Below are 21,895 nucleotides of genomic sequence, written 5' to 3'. Positions count from 1 at the left end.
CATCTGAAATCTTTAAGGGAGAACATGATATCCTTTGGATCAATTTTTATAATGACATCTTTAACCATCAGGTGTGTAAAGTGATTGATGACCTACAAGATTTCTTAGATAGTTTTAATGTGCACCTGAATAAGTAAGTAATTCTGGTATGGGTTGGGAATTTTAACATTATGCTTTGTTCCCTGGGAAATAGTTAGTTTTGTGGCAGGCCAGTAACTGATGGTATGGACGGGGTGCATTTCAAAGATATTTACTTGGGAGATGCCTTGAACACACTAATATTAAAGTATGACCTAGTAATTTCATGGGAATCCTGGGCAGGCTGCAATGAAACAATTTCTAAGTTTATGGGAGGGACCACTGGGAGCATAAGATTTTATAATAACTTTGGTGGATGATCTCCCTCTAGTTTTAGAACATAAAATTATCCCAAATTGCGTTAGCGGCCATAACCCAGTATCTATTACCCTTGAATTAAGTACCAGGAAAAACTCTGTAGATAAAGGGTGTAAACAGGAGTTTAATAAGAATAAAGGAATGAGGGTCAGATGGGGGCAAATTGATGCCATGAGTTTTGCACAAAAAAAATTCTGGAGAACGTAGAACCTATAACGGCATACTAGTACAATGTTCTGAAGCGTGGTATTAGGTATAGGTGTATGGCGCCATTGGGTAGAATCACACAGTCAATGTTAAATCTCTCTATTGCTATAGACGGTGCTGCAGGGTGTGTAGAACCACCAAACTCCACAGATAGAAGCCTGAGCTAGCACAAAGAAGAATTCACTCCCCAGCACACGAAAATTCTAAATGAGGTTTCACAAATTAAACATCAACAAACAAATAGTAATGTGTCACACAGTAAAACACCAGTGTGCACGTTTAAGTTCTTCTTTTCAGTATTTAATCATGTAGGCTTCCAGATCAGCTCTCAACAGCCAACACGTGTTTTGTCGCGCAAGGGATGTTTGTCCCGCGACTTCCGTAAGGCTGTATAAGTATAAACATACAAAAAACACCTATGTATTCATTGCCTAATGAAATTCACGTGATCATTATAGAAAAACGTTGTACAACTAAAGATATTGTACACACATGCACAAGGTGAGCCAAACCATTAATAGGTTTGGTTTAAATGTGAAATAGAGTGACGCCAACATAAAGCAATATTAGTTTTTCTCATACAAAACTATATATACTGTCGTGACCCGACAATGTGGGCGACTGACAGTAGGGCATTAGGACCCTGTGGGCCCTCAGGCAGAGTGACCAAGTCACCGGACACCAGATCCGGTGACGACACAGGAAAGGGGACAGACGATGACCATGGGACGGACGAGGACGGATGTGCTGACCAGCAGCTGCACGAGGTGCTGCCCAGCAGTAACAAGAAATGCCAATAAAGAAATATCGGACTAACCTGTGTCCTGTGTTCATTGCACCTCCGGGCTCACACGAAGAACACGACAACTGGCGACGAGAGTGGGATGGACTGGACGCCGTGCCCTCTCGGAAGATCATCATATTCCACACCAGGAGCCCACCCTGGATCACAGCGTGCAGGAAGAACAAAAGGAAAGTGCACCTAGATGAAGAGTAACGACGCGGGAGCCCACCCCGATCAAAGAAAAAGAAGACTGCAAGCTCCGGTAAGCGCCATGCAATAAGCGCGAAATAACAAAAGAAATAGAAAGAAACTGGCGCGAGCTCTCGCGAGAGTCTCGGCGGCCATTTTAGGATCAGGCGCGAGAACCAATCATAGGGCAAGAAACGCGAGCGGCCATTTTGTAAGTCAGGCAACGCCCGGATTGGACAGGAAGTCTCGCGAAGATCTCGGCGGCCATTTTGAGGTCAGGCTAATCGAACCAATAGGAGCGGAGAACATCGCGGTGGCCATTTTGAGGTCAGGCGAAGTCGGAAATACAACAAAAGAAGAATTAGAAAGAAGAAAGTGATCGAAAAAGGAGAAATAAAGGAGAAGAAAAGAGAAATAAAGGCAAAAGAGAAAAAACTGAATAAGAGTAAGGACAAAATAAACAGCAACAAAGAAAAATAAAGAGAAAAGGAAATAAGAAGAAAAGAGAAATAAAGGCAAAAGGAAAAAGTGAATAAGAGTAAGGACAAAATAAACAGCAACAAAGAAAACATAAAGAGAAAAGGAAATAAACAGACAAAAGAAAAGTACAAATGAAGAATGAAGAAATATAAGGAGAACACAAACAAAGTGAAAGGACACAAAGAAAATAAAAGAAAAGATAAGGAGATACAACGGACACAAAAGAACCGGAAGGGGACACTAAAGGATGTCTAAGAAAGACAAAAAGAAGTCAAGGGAACAAGCACGGATAACAAAGAGAAAATAAAGAGCAAAGAAGAGAAGACAAAGAAATAACACAAGTGCACACAAGGAAAAAGAAGAAAATATAAGGAAAAGGGAATAAGAAAGCCCAGAAGAGGCGAAATAAAGAAAAAAGAAAAGGAGAATATAAGGAAAAAGGACCAAGAAAGCCCAGAAGAGGCGAAGGAAAAGGGAATAAGAAAGCCCAGAAGAGGCGAAATAAAGAAAAAAGAAAAGGAGAATATAAGGAAAAAGGACCAAGAAAGCCCAGAAGAGGCGAAATAAAATATAAGGAAAAGGGAATAAGAAAGCCCAGAAGAGGCGAAATAAAGAAAAAAGAAAAGGAGAATATAAGGAAAAAGGACCAAGAAAGCCCAGAAGAGGCGAAATAAAATATAAGGAAAAAGGACCAAGAAAGCCCAGAAGAGGCGAAATAAAATATAAGGAAACTAGAAATAAGAAAAGAAGAACATAAAAGGAAAGGAGAAGAGGAAAGATGAAGGAGAGGAAATCACTACTGAGTCAAGAAATAACCCAATACAAAGAAGAAAAGGAATCACCAAGATCACCAATATTGACGGACCACCAAGCACTAAAAGTGATTTATGGCAACAAAAAAGAAAATGTACAACCAAGGACAGAAAGGTGGGGAAGAACGTTGATGGACTACGAATTGAAAATAATTAACAAGCATGAAAGAGAACAAAATCTAGCTGACTACATGTCCAGACATCCACGGCCATACAAAAAAGACGCAAGCACAAGGGCGGACGATCACCTAAAAGACATCATAGAAAACAACGCACTGATACCAGCAACAATGTCAGAACTAGAACAAGAGACAAAAAGAGACACCACCATGCTAGAGATCCAGAAAGTGTCGAGGCAACAAAGATGGAGACACACAAATAACAACAGCCTCACGGATCAAGGAGTCAGCAGAGAAGAACTATCAACGCTCGAGACAATAAGTGAAGAACTGTTGGAAGCAGAGAAGGGCATCTTGATGAAGGAGGCACGGAGAGTAACATCATACAGACTGAGCAAGACGAGAAACAGCTCACATTTAGAGGAGCACGAGAGGACTTTGGCGCAGGAGAAACAGCAGCAAAAAGAAAGGACAAAGACATACAATGAGCAGAGCGGACAGGCGCCACCAAAGAAAATCAAGGCAAGAGGGAGGCACCGCATGGCCAGGACCAAAGGTGGTGAGACAGAAATAATATCGATAATAAGACAACAGGTCCTCCAAAGATTCACTGGCGGTGACGAAAGTGAAAGAATCGATGATAATGGCTGCCTCCGAACGACAACGAATAACAAGAAAGAGATAGCATTTCAAGGAGCTGAAGGCGGAGGAAGAAGAAATGGCAGCGACAACTGCAGCCACATGGAAGGAGGAAGATAAAGGACAAGAAAGCGATGGAGACACTAGATCACGAAGGACATGCAGTAAACAAGAGACTCATTGAAGAGATGTAGAATGACAAGTACTCTCTCTCTCTCTCTCTCTCTCTCTCTATCTCTCTCTCTTTCTCTCTCTCTCTCTCTCTCTCTCTCTCGTTTCATTCACCTCCATCAATATAACTGTGAATGAGGACTATGATAAATGTGTCACGAACATTTGTTTGCAACAAGGGGGGAGATGTCGTGACCCGACAATGTGGGCGACTGACAGTAGGGCATTAGGACCCTGTGGGCCCTCAGGCAGAGTGACCAAGTCACCGGACACCAGATCCGGTGACGACACAGGAAAGGGGACAGACGATGACCATGGGACGGACGAGGACGGATGTGCTGACCAGCAGCTGCACGAGGTGCTGCCCAGCAGTAACAAGAAATGCCAATAAAGAAATATCGGACTAACCTGTGTCCTGTGTTCATTGCACCTCCGGGCTCACACGAAGAACACGACATATACACTATAAGCAAAATTGATGTAGAGAAGAAAAGCGAATGGTCACAACAACCACACCTTCGTGCAACCTTATTACCCACATATAACGAGTGTGGTCCTGAAAATCCTATTCAGTGCCATAAGTTTAACAGCACAAGTGGGGGTGGAGCTTGGCACGCTGCGAGATGGTGGCAGACTTGAAGAGCTCCTCGCAAAAGCCCGTAATAATGCTTCACAATCCTGCAAACTAGGAACTGAATCCAACTAACGGAGTGCGGACTGCAGCCTCTGCATGCCCGACACCCGCAATTGTGTGACCTGAGCTGTTATGCGCCTGTAACAGCGGATGCCCGTGTTGTCCCTTCTGAGGCCTGGAAGAACATGAAGCGACAGTGAAGCCAGGGACCTGCAGTGGGTGCGGAGGCCGAGACGCACGGCACGCTTACTGGACTTCTCTGAGGCCTGGGGTCCGTTCCGCGGGAGGTCCTGCACGGCGGTGGTGCGATCGCGGGTCGGCACCCCGCAGGTGAAAGGCGAGGTGGGGGCCGGGGTAGGCCTTCCGCCGTGGAACGCAGCAGCCCCCTTTGAAGATGGGCGCTTGTCGAGGCCCCCCGCAGGAGTTGCGGTGGTCCCGCGGAGACGTCGGAGAGCTGCCGGAAGGGTGGGGGAGAGCCCTGGATCCCGGATGGGAGAGGAGGTACAGTGCAGCCACCTGCGCCAGCAGCAGGGGGCTTAGCTGGGGCCCCCCCTGTTGTGAGACTGGGTGTGCCCCCCCCTCTCTCTCAATAACAGGCAACAGAACGGTGCTGAGTGATTGGCAAGGGCCGGCTGAGACACGTGGGCAAAGACTCTTTGGGCTCAATTTGGCGGTGGAGGGGGCTTGAAGGCCTTGGAGGGATCAGTTGCTGGCGAAACTTGGCATTATACTACGCCTGGTGCCCACGCACAGCTCATCAGGCGAGGGAAGGAGACGCTGCCCCGGCTGCTGTGTGCGAGGTGGAGGCGCAGGAGGCTCAGGACTAGTGCGCGCGACACAGAACCCCCTCACGGCTGCGCTGTCGACGAGCCGGTCGCCCTTTTGACAGGCTGGAAATAGGGGGAGCCTGACACGGGGCTTGTGTGATCACCCTTATATCATATTGGGACTGCACGGGGCCCTAAATTAGGGGTGATAAGAAGGAAAGGAGCCATACGGCAGATCTGGGAACCCTGTGGACTTGGCCACCCTTTATTATAAATACGACCTGGCGTCGGTGCTGACGATACTCTGCACATCCTCCACAAGACGAAAGCGTTCCAGCTTTGCCCTTAGTCGATCATGGGTAAACCCGACAGAAACCAACCCAAAATCAACTTCAACACCAATAAGAAACCCTCCGAACAGAGCGCTGAAGAACAGCAACCAGTACAAGGAAGCACGGGCACGGCAAGTGGAGTTCCAATTGGAGACCTGCAAGCAATGTTTGCCACGATACAAGCAGCGCTGACAAACATTGATGGGAAGATAGACTCTCTTATGTATAGGTTTGACAGGATGTCAAAGCGCCTGGACAGACACACTGAGAAGCTGGACATGGCGGAACGCCGCATATCCGAAGCAGAGGATGCGCACGTACAGATGGATTCCAAAGAAATGAGAATGGATAAACAGATGGCTGACCTCACGGCATTGATATATCCCTATACCCGGCCTTTACTGTAGCGGTGCAAGAGGCCCGAAAGAAATTCCTCACCTCAAAATAAAAACTAAGAGAATTAAATGTACCATACACTATGCTTTACCTTGCACGGCTCAAGATCACGGAGGATGGGAAAGCAAACATTTTTAACGAGCCTAAAGACGTGATGAAGTTCATTCAACAAAGACACAGCCGAGGCCCGAGATGGAAGTCCCCGAGAAACGATCAAGACGAACAAGCTGTAGGGTCGGACACAGCAGAGTGACGGCGGGATACTCTGAGAACTTGTTTATATATTGGAACATACACCATGTACATGCATGGAGGACTGTGTGGTCTGTCCGGCGACAATGGAGACAGTATGACACGAACTTGGTAACTGCTGGGGGGGAGAGGGACGGGTCAAAATCTTATAACAGTTTTTTATGCTGGGCAGTGTCTGGCGCCTCCACTGCCGCATGAAGGGGAAGATCCGAAAAGAACTCTGCACAGATGGCCTCGGAAGCAGATGATCCTCTCCAGATAAGTGCCTTTATAGATGTGGACAGGATGTCCAAACATTTCATGACCAGAGGGCCGCAGTTAGACTGTAAAGTTACTTATCATGCTTATTGTTGTCATTTAATATACATATTATAGTTCCGCTCATGTACTTTAGCAACACACGCCGGGAGTTTTATAGTTCCTAGATATGTTATGGTTAGTAGGGCGTTAACCTTTGTGGTTGGTATCCACAGGAAATGGGCTGTCAGCTTCTGCCCCTGGGCGTGCACCGCGTCAGATCCTTTGCCTCTTTGTTGGTAGGGGGTGTTTTGTTCATAAAGTCGGGGGTTGGAGGGAGTAGGGGAGGAAGGGAATGGGGAGCTAATGTTGGGAATGTCTCCGTCCTTAACGGAGTGGGAGGGGGGTAAACTAGTTCGGGATGTTTAGGAAATGTCTGGTTGACAAAAGTGGAGATTGGTACAGAGATTTCACCAACTTTGGAGTTTTACAACTCAGGAAGGTTCTTTGATAAACATGAACATACAGAGATATGGCTAACCGACAGACTAGAAAACTAACCTTTATTACATGGAATGTACGGGCACTTCACAACCCACAGAAAGTATGTAAGGTATTTGCATACTTTTGATAGACATGGGGTAGACGTAGCGTGCATACAAGAAACCCACCTCCCCCCAATAGAGACATGCGTATAGGCACGTGATGGGCGGTATACCGACTGGCATCCTCCTATTCCACTTACGCCAGAGGTGTGTTGCTGCTGGTTAGGCGAACTGTCCCCTTTCAGCTCATACATGAATTAAGAGATAACCAAGTCAGATACGATATAATACTGGCGAATTTTGGGGGCACAATATTGACAGTAATAACCTCATATGGCCCTAACATAGACGACCTTGACTTCTACGAAGGCATATGGACTCAACTTAGAGATTTTGACAGCGCACCTATATTATGGGGTGGGGATTTTAATACCTGCTTAGATCCAGCTCTTGACAGATCTACGGGAAATGAGCATTATGGAAAGTGAGCAGCTGGGGTTCTAAAAGAGGGTATGGAATTATGGGGTATGTCAGACATATGGAGAATGAGATATGGTAGTAGCAGAGAGGGCACATGCACATCAACCATGCATAATATGTGGTCAAGAATAGACTACTGGTTACTCACAACAGAAGCATGCACCTGGACAACATCGATCAGACATTTGCCCAAAACCCTATCAGATCACTCTCTGGTATGCATTGCGTTGGAGATTCCCACCCACATCCCTAAACAATTCACTTGGAGGCTGCAAGGGAGTTCCCTGCTAGATAAGGTATTCCGCACAGAGCTCCGTCAGGAAATAGAAGACTATTTTAACTTGAATACGGGATCAGTGTCGAGCGCTGGCACATTATGGGAAGCATTCAAGGTCACTATCAGAGGACACTGCGTTAGTAAACATGCGGGGATTCTGAAAGACATACAGCACCAATTGACTATTATAGAAAGGGACATTGAGATGTTGGAGGTGGAACATACACAAACAGGCGATTCCACTTTATTAGGAAAAATTAGGGGAAAGATGGACGAATACTCTACATATGCAAAAATGAGATAAAATACAAATCAAAGAGATATAAAGCAAGGAATTATGGTGAGGGGTGAAGACCAGGTCGAGCCTTATCCAGCAAGTTTAAACCCTCATACACGTCATACATAGCACAAATAAGAGACAGTCAAGGTAATACGCATTATGACACCCCTGCCATTCTAGCACGATTTGTGGAATACTACTCACAGCTATATGACACACAATTATGCACTCCCGCAGCTGACATTGATTCCTACTTACAAGATGTAGCACTAACCTGGCTATCGGACACTCACAGGAAGTTCTTAAGCCACCACATCACAAAGGACGAATTTAGTGATGCAATAAAGTCCCTACCCAACAACAAGGCCCCTGGGGTGGATGGACTCCCGGGCGAGTTTTATAAAACATATCAAGACGTCTTGCTGCCACACCTAGCAGCAATGTATGATAAATCATATGAGATGGGCAGACTTCCTGCTTCCCTCAGGGAAGCACTGTTAATAGCGCTTCCTAAGCCCGACAAAGACTCAGCGAACTACGACTCCTACCGGCCCCTATCCCTAATCAATATAGATGTGACAATATTAGCAAAAATGATTGCTACTAAAATAAGCTGTTACAAGAAAAACTGATATTGCCTGACCAGGCGGGTTTTGTCCCAAACAGATCCAGTACCCAAAACATAAGAACCATTTTCGCCCTCTATCACCATTTGGATCCAGAGATGCCAGCGGCGGCTGCCCTGCTGGATGCTGCAAACGCCTTTGATTCGGTAGAATGGGAATACATGTTTGTGGTGTTGCATAGGATGGGTTTCCCGGGAGGCTTTATACGATGGATAGCCATCCTATATACCGACCCGATCGCTAGGATTAGAATTAATGGACAGACGTCTGACCCTATACGCATAGGTAGAGGAACGAGACAGGGCTGCCCACTCTCACCAATAATATTCACATTGATACTAGAGCCCCTCGTCTGCAAGATTCGCCAACACCACTCGGGAGCAGCCATACAGCTGGGACTGCGACCTCTTAGCCTATCTCTATACGCGGACGATATGGTATTGTTTATGTGAGACCAAACACATACCTGAACAACGTGATCAGGGAATATATTTGCTTTGAACGCTACGCAGGGCAGCGTATCAACTGGGATAAATCGGTGTTAATCCCACTAACGCCATGCACCTCGCAGCCTACACTTAATTATCCTTTGAAATGGCACACCGACCCGGTCAAATACCTGGGGGTCTGGATACACAGGGACCCATACCAGGTGTTGAAAGAAAACTATGGCAAGGCACTAACTAAATTAGATGAGCAGATTACACGATGGATTAAGCTACCCTTGTCACTAGCAGTCAGGATTGCGCTGCAAATGATGATTATACTTCCTAAATTTTTATACCTATTTATTAATATCCCAATCTGGCTGACGCAAAAGATTTTCTCTACACTACGCCCTCTGCTACAACGACTCACTTGGGCAGGAAAACATGCTAGAGTAAGCTGGAAAGAGTTAACAAAACCGTACCACCAGGGAGGGTTTGGGGCACCAGACATGCAGTTGTACTTTTACTGCGCACAGGCACAGCATGCACATTATTGGAAGCCACATCACGCGTACGTCCCACACGTAGCGGTAGAAACAGATAGTGTTCATCCAACTCCATTACTGGCTTTCGTGTCCAACCCCACATCTTATATACAACCAGACGTGATCCACCCTGTGCACTGCACCTCAAAAGCATTACCAATTTATGCCCCGGCTCTTCCTATAGTAAATCACCCGAACTGTCAGTGACGCAAGAGACACAAATGTCATCGTTACTAGGGGATATGCAGCTGCACACGATGAAGGATGTTTTCCCACATGGCAGGTTTCTGCAATGAAATGACCCATCGTTAAGCACACACAACACCCCAGATGTGCTTATAAATGGCGATTAAGGACATGTACACCACATACCCGGAGGAGCCACCAACACTACTAGCATTACAATCATTATTAGAGACGCCATCCAGACGGAAACTAATAACACGCCTATACACAGCCTCGCAATCAGAACAAACGGATGCTGGCAAACGGGCACTTGCTAGGTGGGAGTCACTGTTGGATGAAACTATTGAAGTACAGGACTGGGAATACAGCTGCACGCAATTACGTTTACTAACATCAAACTGCAACTTGTTAATTATTCATTTCAAATTCTTACACCAATTCTATTACTCTCCGGCTCAACTACACGGTTACGGACTCAGACCACATTACAGGTGTTACAGATGTGAGGCTGATCATGCCGATTTTTTGCATACGGCTTGGGCCCGCCCGCAGGTACACAAATATTGGCAAGGAATTATGACTGCACTCTCAAATATGCTAGCCGAATCCATACCGAATGCTCCAGTGGTATGCCTGCAAGGGATACACAAATTAAAGCCAGCAATGAGAAGAAAGTTCCTTGCAGTGTCCCTACTGCTAGCAAAAAGGAGGGTAGCTATCAGGTGGGGCAGCAAGCCTCCCCCAAGATTTAAGGATTGGCTGGTTGACATGTCCTACTGTAGGGAAACTATGGAGGCAGAAGAACTACCGCAGGCATCGAGGCCCAAAGACTTCTGGGAACCACTAAAACAATATCTCTTAAGCATGGAAACTGGGGATTAAACAAAAAAGACCGGGGCATTGAGTAGCGGGAGCAGGTAGCGGTGAGATGGTCGTTGTGCTTTCAAGAAGGAGGAAAAATATATATGTATATGCTATGTATGTCTAGGCCTGGATTTGCATGCTAGATCTCAGTGGGGTATGGGGAGAAGAACGTAACATCGCAGGTCCCACTGTGTATCAATAATCGCTGTTGCACCATGGTACGATTCCATCTGACCACTGAAAAGTATATGTTGTACAATGAAAAATCTAGTACTTGTCTCTGTAACATGTGATGTAAGTTGTCTAATGTCAATGTGAAATAACATGTCAACCGGACGAAATAAATAAAAATAAAAATAAATAAAAAGTTTAACAGTACAAGTAATCTGGGAACCCTCTACGGATAATGCTGTACATGAACTCCTTATCCTAAAACACCAATCACAACTGTAAAGTGATATTCATGTGACAATTCAAAACATGCACAGAGCCGTGCACACTTCTAAATACCTATATGCTCCGTGTAATCTTCATCTAAAATGGGAAAGATAAATGGAACGCAAGATAAGTATGCATAATGATCTATTTCTTTAATTCTACTCCAAATCCACATAACTTCCATCATGTTAGCCCACACCTCTTTGAACAGTGGTGATTATTCCAGACCACACTGAGTTTCTATTGCGAGCGACGTCTCGAGATTTACTCCTGTAGCGTTCTCTGTGTTTCTCTGATTCAATATTCAGGTTTCTGCAAGATTATGCATATAACATTATCGCTGTATCCTTCAACCTAAATACTAGTCAGTCAGTCAATAGGCTTTATTTCAATAAAACATATCTTTAAAAGCATTACATAAAACAACAAGTTAAAAACCACAACATATAAAATGCATCCACAAATCAGATAAAATAGTACACATGACTTCAATAAAATACTTAAAAAGGTCTAGCTACAATGACCATAATTAAACAATTTCATTAAGCCTTTTGGATCTGATCGACCAAGCCCATGTTAAAAATTTTGACAGACCACACACGAACGAAGGCCGGGTGTCGGACGTCAAAATTCACAGTGCGACTATGTGGCGTCTGGTGCCCAACTCCCTACACAATGGTTTTAGCCACCTAGATCTCGGGGATTTATAAGCTGGGCATTCAAATAGGAAGTGGGCAACAGACTCAACTCTAGACGTACAAAATAAGCAAAAGGGTGAGGTTTGGGCCGGGATTTTCCAGCGTGCAGTCAATTCACTCACTGGGAGCCTGCCTACTCTAAACTTAAAATACAGAGCCCTATCTGTAGATTTTGAGATTATATCACGTCCTTGATCCTAAGGAACTCAATGGTTGCTCTGCATTGTTTGGAGTCGGAGCTACTCCTATCCGATACCCAGCTCCAATAGATATTCTTAAGGAACAGATTTAGGGGGGGCAAATCTAGTAACCCAAGCTTCCCCGAGCCCCAACTCCCCAAGCAGGAATTTAACGTCCCTAAGCCACCTAATTTTGGACCAACCAGGCATCGACAGTACTTCCGAAAAACCTTCCGCATAGTTGGCAAGTTTGGGAACACTCCACAAGCGGTCCCAGAGTAGTAACGGACAGAGCTGTGCCTGGTCTTTGATTGAACTGCAACCCAAATCAGGTAGCAGGGGTAACGTCGGTGTACTCTGCGGAAGAGCCATCAAATCCTTCAAGAATTTATTCTCAGAACTAGATAGCTGATCGACATTATGGGTTCCCCAGAGTTCCGCCCCATATAGGGCTGCACTAACTCCTCTTGCCCTATATATATCTATCACAGGGGCAATGGGTTTGAAAGAGGACGAGCGCTGTTCTTTAAGGAGTGCCCCCACAACCCTTTTGTGGCTTAGCAACATCTTCTGAAGATGTGAGTTCCACCGCATAGTGTCGGTTAGACGGATGCCTAAATAATCATATTCCTTGACCCTTTCCAGGGGCACCTGATTTAGTACAGGAGGCCGTCCAAGCTTTTTGGGGGGGTTCAGTACCAAATATTTTGTCTTATCAGTGTTAATTGTAAGCCCCCTACTTGTGCAGAAGGACTGAAAACCATCCAGGAGGCTCTGTAAACCCACAGGGGATTTAGAGATCAGGAGGGTGTCGTCAGCGAATAGGAGAGTTGGTATTCTTTTGCCTGCCAGGGATGGTGCGTCAGATGGATTTTTCAAGAGGTGCTCCACCACTCCGTTCACATACAATGAGAACAGAGTGGGGGCAAGGACACATCCCTGGCAGACGCCCCTATTCACTGGCATTCTAGCAGTCTTCTGACCCTGTGTACCCCACCTCACCTGCGCATAGTTTCCTGTAGAGAACTTCACCAATAGAGACAATAAATATACGCGCATCCCCAAATCTGACAGTACCTCCCCCAGGCGATCCCGGGGCACCAGGTCAAAGGCAGTCTTTAGGTCAATAAACGCAAGATAAAGACTGCCTTTGCCTAGTATGACACCTTCCAGTACATGAGCAGCAATCTAAATGCCTGCTCAATGGTTCTGGTGCCTGACCTAAAGCCTGCTTGGAAGTCAGAGAGGATTTTGTTGTCACCGGCCCACTGAAGCACTCTCCCAAGAACCACCTTTCCTGCAATCTTCTGTGTAGAGTCAATTAAGCTTATGGTACGATAGTTAGCTGGGTCGTCCCGGCTCCCCTTTTTAAAGATCGGGACAACCTCAGCTCCCCTCCAAGAGTCTGGGATTGCTGCAGCGTGGTAAGTAGCATTAAGTAAAGATGAGATGAGCCTCCCCCATTCTTTAAAATTGAGGCGGAGCAAATCCCCCGGTAACCCGTCCGGTCCTGCTGCTTTGTTTGGAACTAAGGATTTTATCACATTCTCCTCTTCCTTAGCTGAAAAGGAAATATCCTCACTCACCTCGGAGGGGCCCAATGGTGGTAAATTAATCAGCCCCTGCCTTACATCCAAGTTGGTAGTGTAAAGAAGAGAAAAGTTATCAAACCATGTTTGCTCAGAGATGTTACATGGTATGAAGGTGTCAATAGGCCTGTGCCTAGCCCTTACTAGATCCCAGAAGGCCCTAGAGTCCCTCCCCGCACTAGCTTCCTTCAGGTTGCACCAAAACTGGTCCTCCCACACTTTCTTAGCTTCACTAATGGAGAGCTTATACTCCTTCCTAGCAGCACAAATCAACTCAGGGCCCTTGAGTTTAACGGCTATCAGAAGTGCCCTTTTCGTCTGCCGATATTTCTTGGAATACCACCCCGGATTATCCTTGGGTCTCTGGCACTCCCTAACGGGGGGGCCCAACTGTGTGTTATAAATAACTTTCCCAGGGCATTGGTAGTGTCACAAAAAAGTAAGGATACCTCAAGGGGATCCAAAGAGGTAGTGTCCAGCCTGGACGTGTCCAGCCTGGACATGGCCGCTGCCAAAAGTGCCCCTATGTTCTGGACCTTCCCCTCATCCAAGGCAACCTTACACCATTTAAGGCGCCTCCCACAGTTTGAGGGACAAACTTCTCCAGTTGATCGTAATACAGAGGGTTCCTGCGGGCCAATTGTAGACGACCACATGGGGTGCAAGATCAAAGATAATGGATTGTGATCACTGTCCGTAGTGGACAGAACTTCCATATCGCGCAGAAAGCCCCAGAGCTTGAAATCGAGTAGGATTTAATCTATCCTCGACGAGTGGTCTACCCTGTTGAACGTGTGAGCTCCACAGGGGTCCGATATTGATCCGCCATTCACCGCCCTTAGACCATATTCCAAAGTTAGGGTATTAAGCTGGATGGCCCATTGGGGCCACCTCTTTATGGGCGATATTGTTAGAGATGGAATCCCCCTCCTGGCATCCTCATCAGAGGTACCCAAGATGTCCTCTGCCACAAGGGGCTCAAAAGTACAAATGAAGTCCCCTGCGACCAGGACATACATGTCATTCTACACTGGCTAAGTTCGTCTTCAAACCCAGATAAGGTTGGGGATGGTGAGCCACCTTTGGTGCCCCTAGCGTAAATGTTAAATATCTCCAAAGTATACCCTCTCTGGGGCCCCCTAATTGATAATCTTAATATGTCAGGAGAATTAGTTTCTCTGTGCCTGATGTGACAGCCCAGGGAAATGCTGACCCATATGAGGTGCCTCCTGAAGGGCGACCTCTCCCTGTAGGGGGGTGGATTGCCGGAACAAAGTACCTGGTATAACCAACCTTGTGGCAAGGCTCCATACACCAGGTCTCTTGGAAGATACATATCACAAAGGACTCAATAAAAATATTCCAGTCTGGGAGATCAAATTTTCTGGAAATACCGGCTATGTTCCAGCTGACGATCCTCACGTGGCTATTCGCTATAACTTGCTCTATTGGAGACTGTGTCGTGAACGTGCTAGGCCCAAATCGGGACTCCAGTGGCATGCCCTCAGACTCGACCGGCTTACAGTTACTCTCAGGTTGGGAACAAACAAGCACAGTCTTGTTCGCGGGGCTGGGAATAAGAGAGGGAGGGAACTCGGGGATGAGGAGGCCCACGTGGTGCACCACACTCAGACACCTTACAGCACCCAGACGTGTCGGCTACATCAGGTAGCCTCGCGACATGAGGGTAAGTGCCAAGTCAACAGCCAAGCCCCATCCTATAGGCTCCTAGGCCTGTGTTTGGCATGTGGGACCTACAGGAGTGGAAATCATAGGGGTAAAACCCTCTATCCCTCCCCCCCAGGTCTGATAGCTAGCATTCTTGGGAGTTGCTGAGTGAAGATGGAAATAGCTAAGATCGTGAGTGCTAATTCCTATATTACCTAGGCTGGGATGTTGGTTACAAATAAACCTAGCTACCCTAGCATCCCTAAAATTAACCACAATGCAATCACCCATTGTGTCCTTTGTCCTATTTCCTACCCAACTGACCCGTCTGACATGAACAACCTGCCCGTCAAATGAACTAGGCAGAGGTCTATTCTCCCTTAACCAAAACATAGTTTTGTTTTTGAGTTCATCATACGATTCATGTTTACCCACCTTCTGCTGAGGGACCCCGGTGAGCACCACTACATAGGGCTGACAGTCAGGGGGTAGATTAATGTGGGGAGGGTAAGTAGTTCCCTTCTCAGCCGGGACGGGCATTTTTGGTGGAGCCAATGTATTGCAATTTTGACCCCCTCTACCTCCCACGCTGTTATTGGTGGTATTGCTCTGGGCAGGGAGACTTTGGCAGGGACCTTTAGTCCCTTTATCCATGTTCGGATTGCGATTTGGGCTTATTGGGGCATTGGTGTGAATAAGTCTACCTTGTACAACAGTACTCACACACACTTTGGCCCCAGGGACTACCCCTGGCACTTTAGGTGCCCTCACCTCTACTGGTGAGGGATCTACCTGAGGGACTTTATTCGCCTCTAGCCACCCTCCCGGTTTTTAGAATGTAATTTGATTATAGACTTGAGTGAAAAGAAGTTGTCGAGAGTGGCTTGCTCGATTCTATCCAGCCTCTCCGTCAAGACTTTCACTCTTTCAAGTACCGGGAGTATCAAAGATTTCATTAATTTCTCAATTTGGGCGATAGGAGTGACTGAGGTATGGTGCCTACAGTGGGAATAGGCTGTATGTTTACATTCCCTAGCTCACTTGGGGTACATAGTGACTGGCCACCAGTCGAAGAGGTCCCATGAGGCCTAGAGGGAATCTGCTTCTCCACCTCCCCCAGACCCATAAGTTTTGCACAACCCTTAGAGAAATTTCCCTTGAACTTCTTGGGGGGTTTGGGATGGCTACCCCTTTAATAGCTAATAGCTCTTTTCCTTTTAATAGGTGCTGCTCTACCTCTCTTGGCAGCCGCTACCTCTGATTGTACAGGGGGACCCTCAGGGAGAATAGAGTTACCCAGGGGGGCGTGGTGTACTGGAGGCAAGACAGGCCCCAGTGCTGGATGTATAACCGAATGCCTGCGGGATTCTAGGGCATTAGCCCTCTCCAGGCTGGCCCTTATGGCACCTGATCTAAGCTGGTCAGCACTAGGAGTAGCTGTATCCGGGAGCTCAGGTGTATGTACAGGAGAGGCTGCCAGTGCCAAGGGCCCAAGCGAGGAGCGTTTATGATTAAGGGGCTCAAGAGAGAGGCATTGCTGATGGCAATCTCTTTCTCGATAACCAAAAAGACTCGAGTGATGAACTGGTCCATTTTGCCACTTACATAGCCACCCCACCCCTCATACTCCTCCCAGAACGAGTTGTCATTGGCATGGGAAAGCACACTATGCTATAAGAATCGCCCAACAACTGATCTTATGGGTTAATGCTGGGTACAAGAGTAGTAACCTAATACCGGGTAGTGTCCAGACTTTAGATGGGTGGCTCAGCCCAGCCACGGCCAGCCCCGGACGGCCCGCCCTTGTCCCGGGCTTCTCTCGGCGCGTTCCCGCGCCCTTCCCGCGACGCGGAGGAAGTCAGGTCTTTTTAAGTGCCTCCGGGCACAGGCTGAAGGTAGGCGGCGCCAGCCGCAAAGGCTCTTGGGGGCTGTAGTCTCCCCCTCCTGGCGGCCGCGAGGCACGATGGAGTAGCATCACTGGTGGCGGGGGGACCTGGGCTGATGGCAGGAGCCCGCAGCAAAGAAGCGGAGATGCCGCAGAGGACCAGGGCGTGTGGCAGGAGCCCGTTGCTGAGAAACACCAAGGGTAAGCAACCATGTAATGCAGAGGATTCCCACGCTGCCAAGGGAGTCAGGTCTTTTTAAGCGCCTCCGGGTGCAGGCTGAAGGTAGGCGGCGTCAGCCGCAAAGGCTCTTGGGGGCTGTAGTCCCCTCCTCCCGGCGGCCGCGACGCGGGATGGAGTAGCGTCACTGGCGGCGGGGGGGACCTGGGCTGATGGCAGGAGCCCGCAGCAAGGAAGCGGAGGAGCCGCGGAGGACCAGGGCGTGTGGCAGGAGCCCGTTGCTGAGAAACACCAAGGGTAAGCAATCGTGTAATGCAGAGGATTCCCCTAAATACTATCATTCCTTACAAGTTAAACGAACCCTGTTTGCATATGCACATAACATTAGAGTTATATCCTTCAACATAAAATACTACCATTCCTTATAAGTTAAAAGAACCCCTTAGTATATCCCTTACAATAATCTATTCCAAATAACTGTTTACATGCTCAATACGGTAAAATCTAAAACAACTGTGAAAGTGCTCAGTGGCTCTCTCCAGGAGAATCTGAGAGTGAGCGTCCATAATTAGCAGAAAACAATAAAAGAATCCTGTCCGCCCTGAGTTACTCGTTTAAAATTTCAACAGTATCTGGTCACGTCTAAATACACCAATCTGTAGCCAAAACCGCGTCTCCTATGCAAATTCAACCAGTGAAAAAAATCCGAGTTCGCAGCCATAGCCTTCCTACCTCCGTCTTTCTTGTATCCCTTAGTGACGCCGTTGTCATGTTAACCGAGTAAGGCAAAATGCGGAATGAATGTACCGGCTGCCTAAATGCTGGGAATGAAGCTTAGAATCACGTGAGCGCGCGGGACCCGTCAGTCTCCTGAAACAGCATGCATAGAAATAGGACTGTCCGTACCCCCGTGGGTCCCCGCCATGTCGAGTTCGTGAATAATAGATTATGAAGATAGCCAAAGCCTGTATCTCTATAGAAACGTAACAAAAAAACACTATCCGTTCTCCATTAATTGTAGACACATTCCCCAACCAAACTGACAGAGTTAATTGAATATCTTAATGCAAATGCAGTTAATATCTGTTTTATATATCTATATATTCACTGAAAAAACCATAGGCTTCAGCCACTTTATAGTTAGGAATTAGCATTTAAAATACCTTGCAAATTCACTGAAAAAAACATAGGTTTCAGACATGTTATAGTTAGCTGGACATTTCACTCATACAAAACCATTGAAATTCCCCCGTTATAGTTAGTTCAGCTAACTATAACTCGCGCGCCCGCAATTCACTGCTGATGACGTCACATATTACATCAATCATGACATGGTCAGTGACATCAATCATGACATCACTGATGACATCTCAAATGACATCAATGATGCTATCACTGATGTCATCATCCAGGGAATGTGTGTCTTTCTGAAAAATAAATATTTTTTATATATGTATATCTAAAGGTTGATGGAGGAATAAATGGGTAAATAAGTGTCTAAATGTTTTTTTTTGTAAAACTGGCTTATTAAGTATATCTTAGTGAATACATGTATTAGCGAGTAATGTTTAACACCTTGCCTGCGGCACTGATTCTCCCCCGTTGCTGAACATTCCAATCGCGGGTGTGGTTATGACGGAACGGTTCCGTCAAGAGCACAGCGCGACCGATGCTCATGACGGAACCGTTCCGTCATGAGCATCGAAGGGGTTAAATAAGTAAATATCTGTATCAGTGTATCACTTTGTGTATAAGTGGCTGCATGGGTTAGTGAGTAGCTACATGAGTGTCAATATGGGTTATTCGTTGTTTTTTTGGGTATCAGAATGAGTGTCTGTATGGTTTGGTGGGGGTATTACTTAGCGCACAGATGCATGAATGACTGACTCACTGTTTGTATGTGTTTTGAAGATAGCATGTGTGCAGGACTGTATGGGTGGATTAGTGTGCGTATGGGTGTATTAGTGAGTGAATGGCTGCCTCAATAGTGTCTTTATGAGTAAGTACATATGTTTTAAACTAGCATATGTGAGTATTGATGTATATAAGTAAGGCCATATGACAGTGACAGATTGGAAGAGTTCCTGTATAAATAAGTATGTGTTTCTATAACTGATTGTTTAAGAGAGTTCAATATGTGTACGTTTCTGTGGAAATAAGTGCAGTGATGTGTGTAGAGCTGTATATGCAAGTAAATGGATGTTTGATAGTTTATTTGCATGTGTGAGTATATGTGTGAATAACTATGTATAAGTGTAGGTGTGTAACAGGATGTATAGGTGTATGAGTACATATGATGAGTGAGTACATGTATGAGTGACTATGTAGAACTATTGGTGAATGAGTGGATGTGTATGTAGATTTTGGAATTACTGAATAGGCTGTTCTAATTTTTATTGGTATCTCCATTTTTTTGAAAATTTTAGGTTTTATTTTTGAATGTGTGTATCAAAGGTTATATTAGGGTGAGAGGAGGTATGCCACTCTTACAAGGATGATGTCATGAGTGATGTCATGAGTGATGTCATTTGAGATGTCATCAGTGATGTCATCAGTGATGTCACTGACCATGTCATGAGTGATGTAATATGTGACGTCATCAGCAGTGAATTGCGGTAGCGCGAGTTATAGTTACCTGAACTAACTATAACGGGGGACTTTCAATGGTTTTGTATGAGTGAGATGGCCAGCTAACTATAACATGTGTGAAACCTATGTTTTTTTCAGTGAATTTGCAAGGTTTTTTAAATGCTAATTGCTAACTATAATGTGGCTGAAACCTATGGTTTTTTCAGTGAATTTCAAAGGTTTTTTAAAGGCTAATTCCTAACTATAAAGTGGCTGAAACCTATGGTTTTTTCACTGAATTTCAAAGGTTTTGTAAATGATAATTTTTAAATGTATTAATTGTTATATTTTTTATAGTATTTTACTACATTGTTTTAAATTATTTATTTTTTGATATTTTATTTTTTAAATTACATTACATAATTTTAATATAACTTGAAAAAAAATATGTTTTTAAAAATATTGAAATTGTAATATTTTTATTTATTTATTATTTTTTAATGTATGTATATTTTATATAGCAGGCAAATATATCCTATGGAAGGAAATTCAAGTTACTGGTAAGTACAGTTACATTTACTTTTCAGGAAAAGTAGTGAGCTGAAAGATGCAGCACTGAGGTATCTCCTGATAACAGGTGAGTAAATTGGAATTCGTAGTTCAACTGATTTTTGAGGAATTCTTTTAAGTTCCAAAACTCCACACTTAAAAAATTTTCCAAGTGAAACCAGTCGATGTTAGCAAATGGAAGGAAATTCAAGTTACTGTAAGTATGGTTAGAATTACTTTTCAGGATCAGTAGTGCGCTCAAAGATGCAGCACTGACGTTTCTTGTGATAACAGGTGAGTAAATCGGAATTCGTAGTTCGGCTGATTTTACGGGAATATTTTGCTCAATAGTGAAGGAAGGGGGCGGGGCCTGAGGTAACGTGTGCAAACACGCCCTGTGGCGCGTTTTAGATTGGGGAATTAATTCCTCTTAAATCCTGTGGTCCCCTGTGAGCCGATTAGCCCACCAGGTACCTCCAGTATGCGCCAGGCAGCTGTGTTGCAGAGAGGTGTTCAGAGGGCACGCCCCCTTTTTTAAAACACTCTGCAACACTGCTCCGTGGCGCTTACTGGAGATACCTGTTGGACTAGTTGCCCCCTAGGGGACCTCTGGATTGAAGAGGAATTAATTCCCCAATTAAAATGTGCCACAGGGCATGTTTGCACTCACATCACCTCAAGCCCTGCCCCCTACATTCACCACTGTGTAAATGTGCCCTGTAGCATGTTCTAAGTTGGGGGATTAAGTCCCCTTGCATACTGGGGGTCCCTGGGAGCCAAGCAGCCCACCAGGATCCTCCAGTATACACCAGGGGGCTGCGTTGCAGAGAGGTGTAAAAAGGGGCATGGCCTCTTTATACCTCTCTGCAACGCAGCCCCCTGGTTCGTTTGCAGAGGGTGTACTAATTCCCCTTGCATATTGGGGGTCCCTGGGTGCCAACTAGCCCACCAGGAACTTCCAGTATGCGCCAGGGGGCTGCGTTGCCGAGAGGTGTAAAAAGGGGCTTGGCCTCATTACACCTCTCTGCAACGTAGCCCCCTGGTGCGTTTGCAGAAGGGGAACTAATTCCCCTTGCATACTGGAGGTCCCTGGGGGTCAACTAGCCCACCAGGATGCTCCAGTATGCGCCGGGGGGGCTGCCTTGCAGAGAGGTGTAATGAGACCACACCCCTTATTACACCTCTCTGCAACTCAGCCCCCTGGCGGGTTTGCAGAGGGGGAAATAATTCCCCTTGAATACCGGGGGTCCCTGGGTCCCAACTAGCCCACCAGGAACCTCAAGTATGCGCCAGGGGGCTGCATTGCAGAGAGGTGTAATGAGGCCACGCCCCTGTTTACACCTCCCTGCAACGCAGCCCCCTGGTGTGTTTGCAGAGGGGGAACTAATTCCCCTTGAATACTGGGGGTCCCTGGGGTCAACTAGCCCACCAGGTGTAAAAAGGGGTGTGGCCTCATTACACGTCTCTGCAACGCAGCCCCCTGGCGCGTTTGCAGAG

This window comes from Lissotriton vulgaris, chromosome 4_1 (genome assembly GCF_964263255.1).
Source record: "Lissotriton vulgaris chromosome 4_1, aLisVul1.2, whole genome shotgun sequence".
In the NCBI taxonomy this organism is placed as follows: domain Eukaryota; kingdom Metazoa; phylum Chordata; class Amphibia; order Caudata; family Salamandridae; genus Lissotriton; species Lissotriton vulgaris.
Note: the sequence above shows the minus strand (reverse complement) of the source record.